General features: G+C 39.0%; 1 non-coding gene across 1 annotated transcript; it reads right to left on the bottom strand.

Moving 5' to 3' along the window:
* Positions 1-19154: 19154 nt before the first annotated feature.
* On the bottom strand, positions 19155-19261 carry LOC114377787. The gene has a single exon (XR_003659221.1). It is a non-coding gene; the product is annotated as a small nucleolar RNA R71 (small nucleolar RNA).
* Positions 19262-20408: the final 1147 nt, after the last annotated feature.

Raw genomic sequence — 20408 nt, 5'->3', positions numbered from 1 at the left:
TCCGAATCGCTTCCGTGATTGATTCCTACACCGTTCTTCGTCCATTCTTCGTTCATTCTTCATTCATTGATCGGTTAGTTTATATTTTGAAGTTTTGAATTCACTCTATGCACCCTTCATCTTCATCTCATTCTTCTACCATCAGTGATCTCATTTCTTTGTATAAAGGGATTTCAACAAATCGTTTGTGTCGTAATCTCATTTCATTGTAAAAGCGAGTTTTGACCAATAATTTGTGTCGTAATCTCATTTTATCATTGTAAAATAAAATTTCAATCAATCGTTTATGTCGTAACCAAGGTTTATCAATATAAAACAAAGATTCAACCGGTCATTTACTTTGCAAGTCATCTTTTAATGAGTTTGAAAGTAAATAAGTGAAACCAAAGTTAAAATCAACACATAACCAAGCTTTTTATCCACAAAGATCACTTGAATCCGTTCAAGGTCCAACGCCTTAACGGTCTCTTTTACTTTTATCGGTTAAAATGAACCTTTCAAAAGTTTAAAATCAATCCTATGCGTAACTTTCTTAAAAGAACTACGTAGGTCTGAGTTCCTCATCACATTTGAGGATACGTAGGAGCAAGAGCCATGCTCTTGTCGACCCAAAAAGATAAAAAAACATAAAAAGGGAAAAATAAATAAATATTGAGGTCATGATTTTGCACATTTGATTAAAGGTTGTCGTCCCTTGTGATGGACACGTGGGGTGCTAATACCTTCCCTGCACGTAAACAACTCCCGAACCTTTATTCTTAAAATACGCAGACCCTTTTTGGTTTTTCTAATGTTTTTCTTGAATAAATGTTGGTGGTGACTCCTTCGCGTTTTTCTTTCTTGGAAGACACACCCTTGAGTCTTGCTCGCCCTCCCGCCAATGGGTAGGTTGTGATACCATGGCATCACTCTATGACCTTAAATCTAGGAAATTTCACTTGGTCATATACCATCGTGTAACAATCCATTGCTGTCCTTCAATGGTGCATGCGATTGGTCCCAAAGCCTTATATTTCTCTTGTTGTGCAGAATAATCAATGTTTTTAAACAAAAAGGGACGAGCCCTAGGATCAATATTTCGGTTGATTAATTAAATGTCAAACTCCATTCTCGTCACTCCAAAATTGTCAAGTGACTAAATCAAACAAAACCTACACTTTGAGGGAATCCCCAAAGAGATTTGCAAGAAGATAGGATGAGGTCTCATGAGTTATCACGTCTTTCAGAAAGAGAGAGTCAATCTGTGTTTTCCACAAAAAAAAAAAGAAAAAATCAAATCACAAAAATAGGAAAGAATGTCATGAACATTGCACAATTTTCCATTTCATTGCATTGTTGCGTACAAAGCCTGCATTTGCTGCATTTCAAGATGAAGGTTGCATGCATCCGCGTCCCAAAATCATGTTCATATTAGGTTATAAGTGCATAAATTTCTCTTTATATACCACTTTTCCAAATCTAGGATGAGAGACCCTCTAAAAGAGTCAACCTCTTGCTTTCTCATAAGCCCTTTGGTACTAGTGCCCTTGTTTCGTAGGACTCAAAGTCCTCACTTTTATTTTTCATAGGACTCAAAGTCCTCGCTTTTACTTTCATAGGACTCAAAGTCCTCGCATTTATGCTTTCACAGGACTCAAAGTCCTCGCCTTTATCCTTCATAGGACTCAAAGTCCTCTGTCTCTATGCTTTCATAGGGCTTAAAGTTCTCTCTCATTTACATTTCAAAGACTTCAATGTCTTTTGTCAAGAGTTCAATGTCTTTTGTCAAGACTTCAATGTCTTCATTACATTTTCAAAGACTTCAATGTCTTTTGTCAAGACTTCAATGCTTCTTTACATTTTCAAAGACTTCAATGTCTTTTGTCAAGACTTCAATGTCTTCTTTACATTTCGAAGACTTCAATGTCTTCTATCAAGACTACAATGTCTTCATTTACATTTCAAAAGACTTCAATGTCTTCAGTCATTTATGCTTTAAAAAGACTACAATGTCTTCATTTACATTTCAAAAGACTTCAATGTCTTCAGTCATTTATGCTTTAAAAAGACTACAATGTCTTCATTTACATTTCAAAAGACTTCAATGTCTTCAGTCATTTATGCTTTCAAAAGACTACAATGTGTTCATTTACATTTCAAAAGACTTCAATGTCTTCAATCATTTACGCTTTCAAAAGACTACAATGTCTTCATTTACCTTTCAAAGACTTCAATGTCTTCAGTCATTTATACTTTCAAAAGACTACAATGTCTTCATTTATATTTCAAAAGACTTCAATGTCTTCAGTCATTTAGGCCTTCAAAAGACTACAATGTCTTCATTTACATTTCAAAGACTTCAACGTCTTTTGTCTTTTATAGGACTCAATGTCCTTGTCATTGTGCTTCATAGGACTCGACATCCTCTGTTTCTATGCTTTGAAAAAAAAATAGAACTCCAGATGTCTTCTGCTCTACAAAACTTCAATGTCCTCATGTTTTCTCAGTTTCACTTCCTTGGTTTTTTCCAGTTGTCCGGTCGAATAGCAAGATCGCTCGAATGAAATTAGTGTCCTTATCTTTACTTCCCTTTTATTTCCAATAAGAGATAAGTGAAAAGGGGTAACTGTCATACCCTAATTTCGTTCGGGGACTATCATTCGCTAGCCGAATTGAGCTCTTCGACGCCAGTTACCTTGCAAGATGAAAGATCATTCAACATTTCGATGAAGAATATGGAAAATACCCAAAAGGGAGGGCAAAAGGGTCATTTTAAGTCTTTTTCTACACCCTGGTGTCATACCCTAATTTCGTCCGGGGACCATTATTTGGTGGCATGCAACCTTTGCTTGACCGCCTCGAGGTACTTAACACCCATCGTTAGGTAATCCGTGAAGTTTCGCAACATTCTGGAAGTTGAAAGGAAGCATTGTTGCGCAATCCGTAAAGTTCCGCAACATTCCGGAAGTCAAAAAGGGCATTGTTGCATAATTCGTAAAGTTTCGCAACATTCCGGAAAGAAAATGGGTGTCGTTATGTAATCCGTAAAGTTCCATAACGTTTCGGAAAGGAATCAACAAAAAAACACAAAGGGGGTGTATTTAGTATAAAAGGGGTGCAAATAGCAATCAGGCCCACTTGGGCCTTCTAGTGGAAGCAACCCAGCTCTCCTGGGCGAGCTGGGCGGCAACCACCTCCCTCTTTTCTCCTATAAATAGGGTAAAGAGGGTAGAGCAAAAATGTTCAACCCTTCAGGTTTTTAGGATTCCCTCGAAATTAGTGAGGAAAATTGTTTCTGTGGAAAAAATTCATGTCGAGGTGCTTCCGTAATGCTTCCGAGACGTTTCCGTGAGCGATTTCGTGAAGATTCTTCACCGTTCTTCATCGTTCTTCGTTCTTTCTTCGTCGTTCTTTGTTCTTCAACCAGTAAGTTCTTGAAATCGAATCTTTCAATTCATTCTATGCACCCTTAGTGGTCCCCACTTGTTTCTCGTACTTTTATTTTTATTTTGTTTGTTTTCCGTACCCCCTTTTGACGTGCTTTAACCATTTATTTAAGCCGTTTTCTCACCTAATAAATAATAAAATGAATTTCAACCGATCATTTGAGTTGTAATATCATTTAATCACTGTTAAAATAAAATCCAACTAATCGTTCATGCAGTAACCACATTTAAACCGAAAAAAGGAAAAATAATAATAAAATAATCAAAATATCTTCGAATAAAATAATAAAAAAAATCAATCGGACGTTTTTCTTTGAAAGTTTCCTTGAATGAATTGACTAATAACCATAGTGAAACTAAAGCTAAAATCAACTCACAAATCAAGCTTTGTCCGCAAAAATCACTTAAAACCGTTTCAAGGTCCAACACCTTAAACGGTCCTCTTTGCTTTTATTGGTTAACATGGACTTTTCCAAAGCATAAAATCAATATGTAACTTTACCGCTTTTGTCAAAAAACCAAAGAGATCGTTAATGGTTCAACGCCTTAACGTTTCTCTCCTTTCAAAAATCAAAAGATCGTTTAATGGTCCAACGCCTTAAATGACCTTTTATTCGGTTAAAATATATCTCACGGAAAAGATAAAAACAACTTAACCAAACGTTTAGTACTCAAAGAACTACGCATGTCTGATTTCCTCATCGCAATTGAGGAATACGTAGGAGCAAGGGAAACACCCTTGTCGACCACAAAAAGATAAAAAATACAAAAAGGCATAAAAAGACATAAAAACATAAAAAGGAAAAAATAAAACATTTTAAAGTCATATTTGCACACTTGATTAAAGGTTTTCATCCCTTGTGATGGACGCGTGGGGTGCTAATACCTTCCCCATGCATAAAAACAACTCCCGAACCTTTTCACACTTTTCGTAGACCACCTTTTGTGGTTTTTCCGACGTTTTCCTCGAATAAACGTTGGTGGCGACTCCGCGCATTTTCCTTTCTTGGAAGACGCACCCGTGAGCCCTGCATCACCTTCCCGCCGAAGGGTAGGTTGCGACACTTGGCTTGCCCAAGCTAGCCTCTGGCTCACCTGGGCCCCCCAAATAGCTTACAGGTGAAGTAGGCAAGCTGAGCTCACCTAGGCGAGCAAGGTTACTTAAGGTTGAAGCGACAACTCACCTGGGCGAGCTGCTATGACCCCTAATGCCATCTTTTGCTATAAATAGGTGTGAGGGAGGCTGAGTAAAGGGTTCCAAGGTCTAGCATTGAGAGAAACTGAGAGAAATTAGAGAGAAGAAGAAGAAAGAAGAGAAAAACAAGGCTGAGGCGCTTCCGAATTGCTACCATAATCGACTTCTACATCGTTCTTTGTTCATCATCCAGTTAGTTTTTTCATTAAGGATTTGAATGTGATCTATGCACCCTTAGGGGTCCTCTTTCTTGTTTTGTGCATCTTCATCTCCTACGTCTATCATTAGTAATCTCATTTTCTTCTTGTAAAGTAAGTTTTAACTGTTCATTAGTTTCGCAATTTATCTTTAAAAAAGGATTGAAGGTTAATAAGCAAAACCAAAATAAAACCAACTCATAAACTTCTTCATTTCATCAAATATCGCTTGAGAACGTTTCAAGGTCCAACGCCTTAACGATTCTCACTGGCTTTTCAAAGTTTAAAACATCATTTCACGGTCCAATGCCTTAAACGACTTTTGTTCACAATAAAAATCAATATTTCAAAAAACATAAAATCAATGTAACACAAACTTTCAGACTTAAAGAACTACATAGGTCTGAATTCCTCATCGCACCTGAGGATACGTAGGAGCAAGGGCAACACCCTTGTCGACCCCAAAAAATAAAAAAATATATATATATAAAAAGGGAAAATACATAATTTTGAAGTCATGTTTTGCACACTCGATTAAAGGTTGTTGTCCCTTGTGACGGGCGCGTGGGGTGCTAATACCTTCCCCATGCGTAAACAACTGCTGAACCCTTATTCTCAAATTTCACAGACCTTTAACCTCTTTTTGGTTTTTTAACGTTTTCCTCGAATAAACGTTGATGGCAACTCCAGGAGTTTTCTTCATGAGAAGACGCACTCTTTTTATTTTGCCTGGCCCTCCTGCCGAAGGGTAGGTTGCGACAATAGACAAAAAACCAAAATAAAACCAACTCATAACTAAACTTCATTTCATTAAATATCACTTGAGATCATTTCAAGGTCCAACGCCTTAACGATTCTCTCCGCTTTTCAAAATTTAAAATATCATTTCAAGGTCCAACATCTTAAACGACTCTTTGTTCGCAATTAAAATAAATCTTTCAAAAAACATAAAATTAATTTAGCATACAAACATTCAAACTTAAAGAACTATGTAGGTCTAAATTCCTCATCGCACCTGAGGATACGTAGGAGTAAAGGCAGCCCCCTTGTTGACCCCAAAAACAATAAAAAATATAAAAAGGGAAAATAAATAATTTTGAAGTCACGTTGCGCACACTCAATTAAAGGTTTTCGTCCCCTGTGACGCGCGCGTGGGGTGCTAATACCTTTCCCATGCATAAACAACTCATGAACCCTTATTCTCAAATTTCGCAGACCTTCGACCTCTTTTAGGTTTTTTTAATGTTTTCCTCGAATAAACGTTGGTGGGGACTGTTAGTCGTCTTATACGATTCATTTTTTTATAGAAAACATTTTCCAAAACTTGTACATTTCCCCAATTTATGGTTATTTTGTAGTAATTTTGTAAATAAATCTTGTTTTATGGTTAACGCTGTCTCTAGAATACTTTCCATGTGATTTAATGATAAAATTTGTACAATTTCAGGTCAAAAGAGGCTAAATTGTGAAGTGTCAAAGTAGCTATTGCGCAAAGCGCAAGCATTGGGCTTAGCCCGCATCCTGGGCAAAGCGAAGCTTCAGCATGCTTAGCGTGACCAAGGAATTTGGAAGAGCACAAAAATGAAGGCCGCGCGCTAAGTGTGAGAGCAGCTTGCTAAGCGTGATGTTTGTCTCTTACCAGGCTCAGCGTAGCAATGGCGCTAAGCTCAAAATCACTATTTCATGCTAAGCACGATGATGGCACTAAGCACAACAGCGCGAATGCAGATTCTATTTAAGACCTGAATTGTCAGAATTAGGGTAGCCACACTTGGGACCAGAGCTAATCATTGGTACAGATTTCAAAGTAGAGCTCTGGAGGCAGCAAGAGGAGCAACTTTTGCAGAGAGACCAAGGTTTTGCAATTAGAGAGAGATTAGTGAGTTGCAGAATGATTGTGAGATGCTGAGGAGGGATCCCCCTTCTTGTGTAAAGAGCATTTATTCTCTACTCTTAATCTCATTATTGTTAGGGTTTTTCTGTAATGGTTGGCTAAACACCCATGTTGGGGATTTCTAAAGAAAAGCTGATTTAATTACTTTAATATCTAATTGGTTGTGTTTATTGTGTTCAATGTTTCTTTCAGTGCTTAAATTCTATATGCTCTTAGTCTGATCACCCATTTGGGTGCACAGTTAGGTGACTTTAGCATTAGGAAATGAATTGTTGCCTTAGAACTTGATTGAAACAGGATTGAAACTTAGTCTTAAATGAGGGATCTGCGCATTAAGTTTTGGTTTTAAATATGTTGTTACGATAATGCTGTTTGGTCTAAGTCTAGTCCAATAAGAGGAATTTGAGGACAAAGCTTAGGTTAAATTAATCTAAACTTTCGTAAGCTATTTAAATTGAGCCTAGTCCAACAAGAGGGATCTGAGGACGAAGCTTAGTTTAAGTTAGTCTAAACCTTTGAGGGCTATCTAAATTAAGCCTAGTCCAACAAGAGGGATCTGAGGATGAAGCTTGAATTGATTCAGCCTGACTAGGGATCAAGGTTTAGTAATTTAGGCTACAACATAGAACACAAAAGTATGATTGATTAGAGAAACATATTTATATACATCAGCTTGTTTGTTAGAAAGACCTAACACTTTTACCTACTACTGTCAATCTTATTTACTTGCATTTTTACTATTTTTTAGCCTAGACTTAGTTTAATTTTGTTCTAAACCATCAATTATCAATGTTTCTTTCAATAATGCCTTATTTCTGAATTTAACCTTGTCTAATTTTAGTTCCCTGAGTTCGATACTCGGATTCATCCGTTTTAATTTTAAATATTGGACGATCTGGTACGTTTTCCGGCGAATCGAATTTTCGTTGAACATAATTGTATAAAGAAAAATTGGACCAAAAAAGTAACTACAGGGGAAATCCAACAAAGTATTTATGGCGCCGTTGCTGGGGACCTAGATTCATTAGAAGAGTTTAGTTCAGTTTTACTGCATTGCTTTGTATTTTTTTCTCTTTGATTCATTGATTCTTTTTGTTCATATTTTAGTTACTGTACATTCATTGTTCTTTTGAACTAGATAATTTTTGTTCTGTTTTCTTGTATACAAATTAGATCTACTACAGGTGATTTGATCCCCATTGATTTGGAGATTAACACCACTTGTAGAAGGCATAATTCAGAGAGAATCATAAATTTTTTGCAGGATTTAGAAGCAGCAGCAACTCCAGAAGAAGAACCTCGATCTTCCAAGGCATCTTCTAGTTTTCCTATTCCAGGGCATTCTCATATAGAACTTGTTGAAGACCCAATCATAGCTGAAGAGCCAAGAAGAGTAACCCTAGAGAATTATTCAAGTTCTACTGTGCCACAATTTTTCACCAGTATTGCACAGCCAAAAGTTCAAGCTCAGACAATTACATATCCTCCTTCTTTGATACAACTAATTCAAAATAATTTGTTTCATGGTCTACCCAATAAAGACCCTTATGCTCACTTGGCCACTTATATATAGATATGCAACACTATCAGGCTGGCAGGTGTGCCTGCGGATGCAATCAGGTTGAGCCTGTTCTCATTTTCTTTAGCTGGAAAAGCTAAGAGATGACTTCATTCTTTTAAAGGAAACAATCTGAAGTCATGGGATGAAGTAGTAGAAAAGTTCTTGAAGAAGTACTTCCCTGAATCGAAGACTGCAGAAGCCAAAGCTGCCTTCTCTTCCTTCCACCAGTTTCCAGATGAATTTTTTAGTGAGGCACTTGAAAGATTCAGAGGTTTATTGCGGAAGAATCCCACTCATGGTTTTTCAGAACCAATACAGCTCAACATATACATAGATGGGTTGAGACCACAATCTAAGCAGCTATTGGATGCTTCAGCTGGGGGTAAGATCAAAATGAAGGCCCCCAAGGAAGCAATGGACTTAATTGAAAGCATGGCTGCTAGTGACATTGCTATTCTGAGAGACCGAGCCCACATTCCTACAAAGAAGAGCTTATTGGAGCTAACCTCATAGGATGCTCTGTTGGCACAAAACAAGTTGCTATCCAAGCAACTAGAGGCATTGACAGAAACACTCAATAAGTTGCCAACTCAGCTTCATTCTGCACAAACTTCACATTCTTCTATTTTGCAGGTTGCAGGATGTACAATTTGTGGTGGAACTCATTAATCTAGATGTTGTATCCCTAATGAAGAGCAAATTGCACATGAAGTTAATTATATGGGGAATCAGCCCAGAGGCAATTTCAATACAAGTGGATTTCCAGGATTTCAAAACAACCAGCAATATCAATAGCAAAGACAGTGGCAAAATCACCCTGGTAATCAATTCAACAGAGACCAGGGTGGTTCATCTACAAGGCCACAACAGCAGATGACAAGTCTCTATGATCGAACCACAAAGCTGGAAGAGACTCTAGCTCAATTCTTGCAAGTGACAATGTCTAACCAAAAGAGCACGTAGTCTGCAATTAAGAATCTGGAAGTTCAGGTGGGCTAGCTTGCAAAGCAGTTAGCTGAAAGACCATCCAATAGCTTTACAGCAAACACAGAGAAAAATCCTAAGGAAGAGTGCAAAGCTGTGATGACTAGAAGCAGAATGGCGATTCAAGCTGAGGAAAGTAGAGCTGATCAGAAGTTGGAGGGATTTAAACAACAGATGGCTGATGAACAGGCACTGGAACTGGTTGATGATTTAGTTGAACTTGAAGAAATTGTTGAGGAAGGAGAAGATGATGAAGAAGAGACACCAATAAGAGACTGTCAAGAGAGAATAAAGAAGAAGGAAGAAAAAGAAAAAGAAAAAAAAAGAAGAAAAAAAAAGTTGAAAAATGAAAAATAAAAAGAGAAGGTTGTTGAGATTGAGAAGAAGAAGGGCAAGAGTGAGGCCAACATAGAAAGAGGCTACTCCTATCGAATTCAAGGAGGTACCTTATTCGTTGGTACCCTCCCGGAAAGATAAAGAGCGACATTTGGCCAGATTTCTTGATATCTTCAAGAAACTAGAAATTACTTTGCCTTTTGGAGAAGCACTTCAGCAAATGCCCCTCTATGCCAAATTTTTGAAGGATATGCTAACCAAGAAGAATCGGTACATCCATAGTGACAGAATTGTTGTGGAAGGTAACTATAGTGTTGTTATTCAACGCATTCTTCCTCCCAAGCACAAAGATCCTGGAGTTGTCACAATACCGTGTTCTATCGTCGAGGTTACTGTAGGCAAAGCTCTCATAGACTTGGGAGCCAGTATCAGTCTAATGCCTCTCTACATGTGCCGGCAACTTGGAGAGCTGGAAATAATGCCCACACGCATGACCCTCCAGTTAGCTGACCACTCCATCACAAGACCATATGGAGTGATTGAAGATGTTTTGGTGAAGGTTAAGAACCTTATATTTCCAGTTGATTTCATTGTCATAGATATAGAAGAGGATGCTAACATTCCTCTCATTCTTGGCCACCCATTCATGTCTACTGCAAGCTGTGTGGTAGACATAGGAAAGAAGATGCTGTAGATGGGCATAGAAGATCAGCTTTGAATTGTTCCATGAGGACAAAGATCCACCAAGCCAAAATGTCTGTCTTAAAGTGCATGTGATGGAGGAAAGGAGACCTGAGAAGAAGGTCCTTGAAGTAGGAACTTTTTTTTTATCCTGGATAACAGGATAATGCGTCAAGCTATTGATGTTAAAAGAGCGCTTACTGGGAGGCAACCCAGCTTTTTCTTTCCCTTTTCTATTTTTCATTCTTATCTCTTGTGTGTAGTTAGGATACCTTGCTTGTGTTTGTGATTAATTTCAACTTGTTTAGTAATGAACAAGGGGTTTTAAGCTTGTCTTAAGAGATAGACAGAAAAAGACTTTAAATTTTTTTAACAATTGTCTATCCACTAAGCGCAGACCTTGCGCTAAGCGCTCAGTCTTCACGCGTTAAGCCGAGCTTGCTCGCGCTAAGCGTAGAGACCCCTGATTGGTTGGCTGAATAGTTCAGCTAAGCGCACATCATTGCACTAAGCCCAACATCTTCACTATAATTGAACCTCAATCAGTGGGCTTAGCATGGATGATGCGCTAAGCGTCACTTCTTCTTTGAAAATTTTTTATTGTAGTAGCGCTAAGTGCGCTATCCTGAGCTAAGCCCCATATCCATTCTGTAACTTGAGCTTTTAAGCTGGGCTTAGCGGGGCAAGATGCGCTAAGCGCCAATCTTTTACTATTTTTTAATTCTTGGAAGTGCGCTTAGTGCGCCTGTTGTGCTAAGCCCGAACTACTCTCTGTAAGTTGAAGCTTGATGGCAGGCTAAGCCTCTCATCTCAGGCTAAGCGGATATTATAGAAAATTTTGTGTTGCAGAAACCGCGAAGCGCAGCCTGCTGCGCTAAGCCCCAGATGCTCACTGGACTTTACAACTTCAAGTTGGGCTTAGCGGAAGGTTAGGCTAAGCGCTTGGATTTTAAACTCAAACGTCATGTGGGCACGCTAAGCGTAGTTATGCGCTAAGGGTGCTATACGTATTTCAGTTTTGAAAAACCGAAGGCTAAGGTACTTTGGGTGATACCCCAAGTTACCTCTACCTCTGTTACTGTGTTTTCTTGCTTCCAAATCATACATTTCATCTGCGTGCCTCATTTCCTTGCATATACACAATCCAAGTAAGTTCTCTTGCATTGTTCCTTTGCATTTTTATTTCTCAAACCTTAGGATAGATGATTTCTTGTTTTCTTAGTTGTAGGTTGTTTAGGTTAAGGTTACTAGCTTTAGGGGTAGTCATCTTAGGATTAAAGGTAACTTAGAAGCCCATTAGGACAATGTGGCTGAAAGGGGTGAAGACCCATGTGGTTTTGTTTGGAAATCGCGATGAATGCGCTAAGCGCGCCTGCTGCGCTTAGCCTGTTCATCGCACCTGTTAAAATTTTGGATTTCCAGATGATATCGCTAAGCAGACCATGTCGCGCTAAGCATTTTCATCCCTACTAATGAATGAAAATGATGATCCCTCTAAGCGCGTCTATGCACTAAGCGGACCTAGTGTTCAAACATTAAGATTTTTTAAATTTGTGTTCAGCGCTAAGCCTAACCTGTCAGGCTAAGCGCCACTTTGCTTCTGTAGTTAGTCCTTTGAATAAGGCTAAGCACAGTCGCTGTGCTAAGCCCTTGTTGAGTGTCGAGAAGGTTGAGTTAAGCGTGCCCTGCTGCACTAAGCTCAACTCTCTCACTGTTTTTGGAGTTTTTGTAGTTAGGCTAAGCGCGTCCTGTGCGCTAAGCTTGAGTGTCATTTTGGTGAGGTTGAGCTAAGCGCGCCATGCTACGCTAAGCTCAAGTCCTCTTCTATTTCAAAAATTGTAGACTTAGGCTAAGCCTAGCTTGATGCGCTAAGCCTAATCTGCAAAAAAATATTTTATGTGTTTGCGCTTAGCCCATGAGTAAAATTTTATAAGGCGCGCTAAGCACCCAGTCAAAATTTAAGTTTTATTTTTTTGTTTTTGTTGAAAATAACATGTGCTAATCTCTTGTGTTTTATCTTATATTTTGCAGATGGCATTTAAGAAAAGGATGGCTCCTTCTACACCTTCCCAAGCCAGATATGACAGATCTAGGTTCACCTCTCAAGAAGCTTGGGAGAGATATACTGATATAATTGTGCCAAGGAAACTACTACCAGAGAGAAATGTAGTAGTATATTACACTGAGTTTGATGAGTTCAAGGAGGAACTCGAGAGAAGACACTGGGATGAGGAGCTGACTAGTTTTGCTGACGATAGCATAGATGTTGCCATTGTGAAGGAATTTTATGCAAACCTCTATGACCCCGAAGACAAGTCACCTAAGCAGGTGAGGGTTAGAGGCCATCTGATAAAATTTGATGAAGATACTTTGAATACCTTTCTGAAGACCCCAGTGATTGTGGAAGAGAGGGAAAATTTGTGTGCTTATTCCAGGTTTGCACTCTTGAGGCCTAATCCTCAAGAGTTGGCTGCTAAGCTTTGTATCCCAGGGAGGGGATTCAAGCTAAACGCTGATGGTCAGCCTTTAAAGATATTAAGGAAGAACATGACCACATTAGCTCAGACATGGAGCGTTCTTTCCTTCTCTAACTTGATTCCTACCTCCTGCATATCTGATGTCACATTAGATAGAGCCAAGTTAATCTATGGCATCATCATGAAGATGGATATGAATGTTGGGTACCTCATCTCCCACCAGATCTCTAGTACTGCACAACATGATTCATCCAAACTTGGATTCCCTGCTTTGATCACAGCTCTGTGCATGGCTAGAGGAGTCCAATCAGATTTTAGATCCCTAGAGAGCCTGAGCCCTACCATTAACTTGGCATACATTAAGAAGAACTTTTGGAATCTAGATGATCCAACAGTGACATTTAGAGGGCCAAGGAAGGCTAGGGGTAAGAGATCAGAGGTCCTCACTACTTCAGCAGCACCAAAGACAGCAACTCCTTCTTCTTCCACAGCTCCATCACCTCCCATTTCGACTCCAGCACAGACTCCAGCACCTTCTTCTTTTACTCCATCTACTTAGATACCACTTCCAGCTCCTTTATTTTCTGGACCTTCAGATTTTTAATTTACACCACAGATGCTTCATTCCATGCTCCAGAGCTTACACAGGGGGCAGACCATTATCATGCAGAGCCTTCAGGGCTTGGGTATGCCATCCGTCATGAGCATGGATGAGTTTGACATGCAGGTGGCCTGGCCAGACACCCAACCTTCTCCTTCTGGAGGGGGTGGGGCCTCCGCAACCCAGGAGCCTGAGCCATAGGAGCCAGCAGCAGTAGAGGGGGAGGATGAGCTCACTCCTCCTGAGCCTTTTTATTTTGATGTAGATGTACACATGGCTCAGGAGGAGGAGACTTCTACAGATCAGATACAAGAGCCATCTCCTACACCTGTTCCTAAGGAGACCCAGCCATCTACACCAGTCATGGAGCTAGAGCAGCCTACTCAGGATTCATTAGCAGCTCCAGCACTGGATCTTAATGAAGAGCAGCCACATGATGAGCAGGATGTTTAAATTCTATTTAGTTGTTTAAATTGTGTTTAGTTTAATTTCTGCAAAGCATGAACATTTTAGTTTATCAGAATTTAGTTTGTTTTTTAGTTTGATTTATGTTTCAGTTGTTTTAATTTCAGTCATTTAAATTCCAGTTATTTTAGAGTTGTTGAGTGCTTGTACAAAAAGCTTGTTTGAATAGTGAACTGGTTGAATTTGATATGCAATGGATTGTTTTGTATAGAATGAGTGTTTGGGAATGAATTGATTGAGCAACTGTATGATTTGAGTGGATTGGAATGATTAGATATTTGTTTTGATCAAGCTTGCAGCCATTAGAAGAGAATGAGCATGTGATTGGAAGTATGACTAAAAATGTTAGTCAGTTTGTCAGATTGATTGTGAAGGAATACATTGACCGTATCCCGGTGAAAGTGTGATCCTTAAATTTTGAGAGAAACGTCTATCATTTAGTACTGATTTTTGCATGAATCTCTGAAGTATGGACTGAATGCATGAAATTGAGGATGATGAAGGCCATGTTTGATTGTGATAGCCACTTAGCCAAAAGGCTGACCACGTGCATGAATGATTTATCCCTTGCACCTAGTTTGAGCTGAATGAATTATTGATTGATTGAACCCTGAGCCTATACAGTGTTATCTCTTGCTTCCTTGTCTTAAGTTGTAGGAGAGCATCATCCACAAAAGCTTGGTTCAAAACAAATTTATCCCAAATTTGGGGGAGTAATTATCAAGGTAAATTTGTTCCAAATTTGGGGGAGATATTTGGTAAGAATTGAAATGGTCAAAGTAAATAGCATACACACACCATTTCTGTATATACACATATTGTTTATGTATTCTGTTAAAAAAACTATAAGTATAAATGAAATTAATAAGTGTGTATGCTATAAGTCCATGAATGAAAGCTAAGTGCCCAAATAAAAGGCAAGTATGGGGTAGGAATGAATGAAAAAGTGAAGGTTTATCTATGGATGAATGCTCTCCTAGAACCTAAGCTTTTGAATCCTAGAAAAACCATGACTTGTTGGCAGCCTAACCCTATTACAAGCCTAGAAAGTCCTTCAGATGCATTTTGTGTGTTCATTGTTGTATGATATGAGATGAAATGCAAAGGTTGGGACTTGTGTTAGTTGTTTATGATGGAATGAGCCTAATCACTTGAGCTTGAGTGAAACTATGACTGTGAGGTTTTGGTTGATGATCCTTCCTTGATTTCTGCCATCCTTGCTAGCTTATTTCAGTTGTGACTCTAATGTGTATGTTCCTATCCTTGAAAAGCTACTTGTTTGTGGAAAGCAAACGATTGAAGCATTCCATGATATTCAGTTCATATGGTTGAATTTCTCTATGAAGCAAACACCATTTTTGAGTGACCACTGTAGTTTGTCACTTGAGGACAAGTGAACTATTCTTTCTTTGCTTGAGGACAAGTAAAACTGTAAATTTGGGGGAGTTTGTTAGTTGTCTTATACGACTAACTTTTGTATAGAAAACATTTTCCAAAACTTCTATAATTCCCCAATTTATGGTTATTTTGTAGTAATTTTGTAAATAAATCTTGTTTTATGGTTAACGCTGTCTCTAGAATACTTTCCATGTGATTTAATGATAAAATCTATACAATTTCAGGTCAAAAGAGGCTAAATTGTGAAGTGTCAAAGTAGCTGTTGCGCTAAGCGCAAGCATTGGGCTTAGCGCGCATCCTGGGCTACGTGCAGCTTCAGCGCGCTTAGCATGACCAAGGAATCTAGAAGAGCACAAGAATCAAGGTCGCGCGCTAAGCGCGATGTTTGTCTCTTACCAAGCTCAGCGTAGCAATGGCGCTAAGCTCAAAATCACTAACTCGCACTAAGCGCGACGGTGGCACTAAGTGCAACAACGCGAATGCAGATTCTATTTAAGGCCTGAATTGTCAGAATTAGGGCAGCTACACTTGGGACCAAAGCTGATCATTGGTACAGATTTCGAAGTAGAGCTCTGGAGGCAGCAAGAGGAGCAACATTTGCAAAGAGACCTAGGTTTTGTAATTAGAGAGAGATTAGTGAGTTGCAGAATGATTGTGAGATGCTGAGGAGGGATCCCCCTTCTTGTGTAAAGAGCATTTATTCTCTACTCTTAATCTCATTAATTTTAGGGTTTTTCTGTAATTGCTGGCTAAACACCCTTGTTGGGGATTTCTAAAGAACAACTGATGTAGTTACTTTAATATCTAATTAGTTGTGTTTATTGTGTTCAATGCTTCTTTCAGTGCTTAAATTCTATATGCTCTTGGTCTGATTACCTATTTGTGTGCATAGTTAGGTGACTTTAGCATTGGGGAATGTACTGTTGCCTTAGAACTTGATTGAAGTAGGATTGAAACTTAGTCTTAAAAGAGGGATTTGCAGATTAAGTTTTGGTTTTAAATATGTTGTTACAATAATGTTGTTTGGTCTAAGTCTAGTCCAATAAGAGGGATCTGAGGACAAAGCTTAGGTTAAATCAGTCTAAACTTTCATAAGCTATTTAAATTGAGCCTAGTCCAACAAGAGGGATCTGAGCACGAAGCTTAGTTTAAGTTAGTCTAAACTTATGAGGGCTGTCTAAATTAAGCCTAGTCCAACAAGAGAGATCTGAGGATGAAGCTTGGATTGATTTAGCCTGACTAGGGATCGAGGTTTAGTAATTTAGGCTACAGCATAGAACACAAAAGCATGATTGATTATAGAAACATCTTTATATACATCAGCTTGTTTGTTAGAAAGACCCAACACTTTTAGCTAATGATGTGCCATCATTTTCTTCTATTTTCTAAACCCTTTTTGCACCATTTTAATTATTGATTGGTCTTAATTGTCAATTAATTAGGCAGTTTTATTATTTGGGCTCATTTAGCTAATTTGATGTTTTTAATCTAATTTCAGGAATTAATGAAACATTGGGCTTAATCCGAATTTTAGTTGTGGACTTGAAGAGGGCAAATAAAGCAGCGCTTACCTTAGTTAATTTCTAATTAGGAAATTTCGCAATTTTATTTTATGTTGTTCAGTGTTTATTTCGTTTTGGGCCAGAGTATTGTAATAGGGCCCAGTGACTTTGAGTGACTCTTTTTAAATAGTTGCCTTGGGATTCGTGCAAGGCATTCTGTTATGCTATTTTCATTATTTAGAGCTTTGGTTTTAGGTTTTCACGTTTTTCTGTTCCCTTGTTACAATTTTCGTTCTTAATGCAAATTTCCGTTTTCTGCTTCTAATTACGAGTTCATTCGTGCTTCTTCTTCTACTTTCATTTACGTTTCTGTTCATTTACGTTTCTGTTCATTTATGTTTCTGTTTCATGTTTCATTTGCATTTTCTGTTTGAATCCATGGAAGGCTAGATTTTCTGGTGTTGTTTCCTTTTGCGGACGAAGCCCAACTCTCTTTGCGGTTTCGCTTGTAATGTGGGTTCCTGGCAGTATTCCCTTCACCAGTTATCCCAATTTCATGAATATTAATCAGTGCACGCTTCGTGTTCGATTAATTGCCTCTGAGCCTAACTTGCGTTCATGCTAAATGGACGAAGGGCTAACTGGTGTATGTGGTGCCTAATCACGTATTGAAAACCCTAAGTTGATTTTCGCTTAGTAAATTGAAATAGGGTTGGATTAAGTGGTTGACTGTTAGGGACGAATTCTCCATAACCCAGGATAAGAGAATGGCTTCTGAATCAGAGGAAACAACCCGTTTTTAATATTAGTAGTTTCGTATTCCAGTTTACTTGTTCTGCTCTTTAATTACCAAACAACCAACCCCCCCCCAATCGTTACTGTTACTGCAAGTATATTATGAACATTTGGTTTGTCACTGCTCGTTGGGAAACGACCTAGGATCACTTCCTAGTTACTGCATTTTCATGTTTATTTGATTCGGGTACGGCCTCGATCAAATTTGGCACCGTTGCCGGGGAGTAGTGTCCAAAGGTTCATAATAGCTAGCTAGTGTTGTGTGTTTAATCCTTTCGTGTTTTATGTTTAAATTGTTAGTATTGTGTTAGTATGTGTGTTAGTGTTGTTTAGTGTCCTGGTATTTTGTTTAATGTGTGTTCTGTTTCAGTTTTTCCATTAAGTGTTTCCCCTGTTTCAGTCTTGGGTGTTTTGCTGTGAAGATTGTGCTTGCGGCAAAAACAGAGTAGTAGTAGAAATCAATTAGAGACGGATTTTAGCGACCACCCATGCTGAATTATTTGAGATTTTTTGTTTTAGTAGCTAGGGTTGTTATTTTTGGCTGATTTTTTTTGTGGTAACTTCTTTTAATCCATATTTTGTGGGGAAAATAGCTAGAGCCTTTAGTTTGGTCAGATTTGAAAGTTCCAAAAAACTAGCAAATTTTGTGTTTGTCAAAACTTCAAACGGCCATAACTTTTGCTCCGGTTATCAGAATCGCAATTATTATATATGCATTTGGGGTAGAAAAAAATTTCCTACGCCATGGCAGCTGGCCTATGGTCGGCTGAGGTCTCCATCGTCCAAAAAAAGCGATTCTGTCAAAAGTTTTTTATTTTTCAAGTTTTATTCACTTATTTTTCTTAACCTACCATTTTTAGCTTTCATAGTTAGACTTTGAATTTTTGTCTGGAATTTTTTGTGCTATCTTCTCATGATTTTATAGGGTTGCTCACAAAATTTCAAGTCATTTGGATATCATTTGAGGGTAGTTGTAGTTCAAACCTACACCTTTATTTACATGACAAGGCAACTAGTTGTGTGCATGCTGAATGTAGTGTATGACTAGAGGCAATCCATCTTACTTACAACCCTTTGATCCTAAGATAGATAGGACATTTCATAGATTAGTTAGGCATCATTTTATACCTTTTGATCATTCTGAGCATTCCATAACTGGTGAATCTGTGCATTCTGTTATTGGTGATTTTGAACATCCTGATCTATAGCATTATAATTTTGAGCATTCTGATTCTGAGCATTCTGATTTTGCACATTCTGAGAACATGGCACAACCTCCACCTCGTGAGAGGACTCTAAGGGAAATGGCTGCACCTGATTTCACCTACGAAAGCTTGTGCATCCAATACCCTGATGAGGATGTCCCATATGTTCTTAAAACTGGACTGATTCATTTGCTTCCAAAGTTTCATGGCCTTGCAGGTGAAGACCCGCACAAACATTTGAAAGAATTTCACATTGTCTGCTCCACCATGAAACCCCCAGATGTCCAAGAGGATCACATATTTCTGAAGGCTTTTCCTCATTCATTAGAGGGAGTGGCAAAGGACTGGTTGTATTACCTTGCTCCAAGGTCCATCACGAGCTGGGATGACCTTAAGAGAGTATTCTTAGAAAAAAAATTTCCTGCTTTCAGGACCACAGCCATCAGGAAGGATATCTCAGGTATTAGACAACTCAGTGGAGAGAGCCTGTATGAGTACTGGGAGAGATTTAAGAAACTATGTGCCAGTTGCCCCCACCATCAGATTTCAGAACAGCTTCTTCTCCAATATTTTTATGAACGACTCAATAATATGGAGAGAAGTATGATAGATGCTGCCAGTGGTGGAGCCCTTGGAGACATGACTCCTGCTGAAGCCAGGAATTTAATTGAGAAGATGGCCTCCAACTCCCAGCAGTTTAGCACCATAAATGATGCCATAGTCATTAGAGGAGTGCATGAGGTAGCTACAAACCCATCTGCATCATCTGAAACTAAGAAGCTTGAAGGCAAACTGGATGCATTGGTTAACTTGGTAACCCAGCTGGCCTTGAATCAGAAATCTGTACCTGTCGCAAGGGTTTGTGGTTTGTGCTCCTCTGCTGACCACCATACAGACCTTTGCCCTTCCATGCAGCAACCTGGAGCAATTGAGCAGCCTGAAGCTTATGCTGCAAATATTTACAATAGACCTCCTCAACCTCAGCAGCAAAATCAACCACAGCAGAGCAATTATGACCTCTCCAGCAACAGACACAACCCTGGATGGAGGAATCACCCTAACCTCAGATGTTCTAGCCCTCAGCAACAACAACAGCAGCCTGCTCCTTCCTTCCAAAATGCTGCTGGCCCAAGCAGACCATACATTCCTCCACCAATCCAACAACAGCAACAACCCCAGAAACAACCAACAGTTGAGGCCCCTCCACAACCTTCCCTCGAAGAACTTGTGAGGCAAATGACTATGCAGAACATGCAGTTTCAGCAAGAGACCAGAGCCTCCATTCAGAGCTTAACCAATCAGATTGGACAATTGGCTACCCAATTGAATCAACAACTGTCCCAGAATTCTGACAAGCTGCCTTCTCAAGCTGTCCAAAATCCCAAAAATGTCAGTGCCATTTCATTGAGGTCGGGAAAGCAATGTCAAGGACCTCAACCCGTAGCACCATCCTCATCTGCAAATGAACCTGCCAAACTTCACTCTATTCCAGAAAAAGGTGATGACAAAAATTTACCTAACAATTTCTGTGCAGGTGAATCTTCTTCCACAGGTAATTCTGAATTGCAGAAGCAGCACATTCCCCCTCTTCCATTCCCTCTAAGAGCAGTTTCCAACAAAAAAATGGAAGAGGCAGAGAAAGAGATCTTGGAAACGTTTAGAAAGGTAGAGGTAAACATACCTCTGTTGGAT

This window comes from Glycine soja, chromosome 11, assembly GCF_004193775.1.
Source record: "Glycine soja cultivar W05 chromosome 11, ASM419377v2, whole genome shotgun sequence".
In the NCBI taxonomy this organism is placed as follows: domain Eukaryota; kingdom Viridiplantae; phylum Streptophyta; class Magnoliopsida; order Fabales; family Fabaceae; genus Glycine; species Glycine soja.
Note: the sequence above shows the minus strand (reverse complement) of the source record. Positions and strands in the feature narration are given on the sequence as shown.